This window comes from Macrosteles quadrilineatus, unplaced genomic scaffold, assembly GCF_028750875.1.
Source record: "Macrosteles quadrilineatus isolate MER2022 unplaced genomic scaffold, UCM_ALF_1.0 Scaffold_1__1_contigs__length_201487025, whole genome shotgun sequence".
Lineage (NCBI taxonomy): Eukaryota > Metazoa > Arthropoda > Insecta > Hemiptera > Cicadellidae > Macrosteles > Macrosteles quadrilineatus.
In genome coordinates, this window is record NW_026542594.1 from 100,517,139 (window position 1) to 100,518,270 (window position 1,132).

At 32.6% G+C, this 1,132-nt stretch overlaps 1 non-coding gene across 1 annotated transcript; it reads left to right on the forward strand.

Moving 5' to 3' along the window:
* Window positions 1-460: 460 nt before the first annotated feature.
* Window positions 461-533, forward strand: Trnam-cau (transfer RNA methionine (anticodon CAU)). The gene has a single exon. It is a non-coding gene; the product is annotated as a tRNA-Met (tRNA).
* The last annotated feature ends 599 nt before the right edge of the window (window positions 534-1,132 follow it).

Sequence of the window (1,132 nt, forward strand, 5' to 3'; positions counted from 1 at the left end):
CAATTCCAATAAACTGAAGTCCGATTCTAATATCTCGTCCGTTGACGTGTATTCGTTAATTTGTTTACGAAATATTTCTGCAACGGATTTGATTTTTATTATTTTAATTATTTGTTGTAAAAATCTTTGGTTATCATGTTATAACTTTCGAAAGCGTGAACATAACATAAATTACAACAGTGTATCGTAAAAACATACAACAAAATACGAGTTCTGCACTTCCATTACACATTTTATTCTTACAAATAAGAGAACATGTGATCGTCTATCCAACGATCATTATTTGACGAAGAAATTGTAATTTCTTTAATTTATTCATAACTATGTCGGAATTTATTTTAACTTCTTAATAACTTAATATTTTGTTAACTCTAAAATTATTATAAATTTAATAAGTTTTATATTTTCAATTATAACCAACACGTATTGACTACCCAACACAAGGGGTGCTCAACTGACCGCCTCGGTAGCGCAGTAGGCAGCGCGTAAGTCTCATAATCTTAAGGTCGTGAGTTCGATCCTCACCCGGGGCATTACTTTTGTCAAAGTTTAGAACAGAAATATAATTTAATATTATGATTAGAAATCTCGCACGCTATTTCATGTTTTTGAGCTCATTGTCTTTAAGTTTATAACAATGTTAGTGTAACCATTGTATAACTTTTGTCAAATTATTGGGGCACTAATCTACTGTACACCCTTATTCGATATTTTAGCGGTTGATAATGATTATTCTTATTACGAGACAAAGTAATTTATTTTTTTAATGTCTGTTTTCCTTAGTTTCTGTTGTTTTGTGATTCGCGACCATCACACTTAAACTACTGTATGTTTCAAATTAGAAAGATTTTTAACCCACGGCGCCAGGATATTTAGCCATTGTTAGCTCTAAGCTGAATTCAGCCGCTGCCCGCCCAAGCTCTTTACAAAATAACGCAGTTTCATTTTTCATTACGACATTCCCCGGGCGGTCTTAAGGCGAGACGATTTATCAAGTGTTTGGATACTCACAACACGCGGTGCGATATTTTCACGGCGACACATGCTTAATATCTTTGAATGTAATAGTCACAGGTTAATGATCAGATCAATATTGGGTATAATATATTATATGATTGTATATTTTATATTG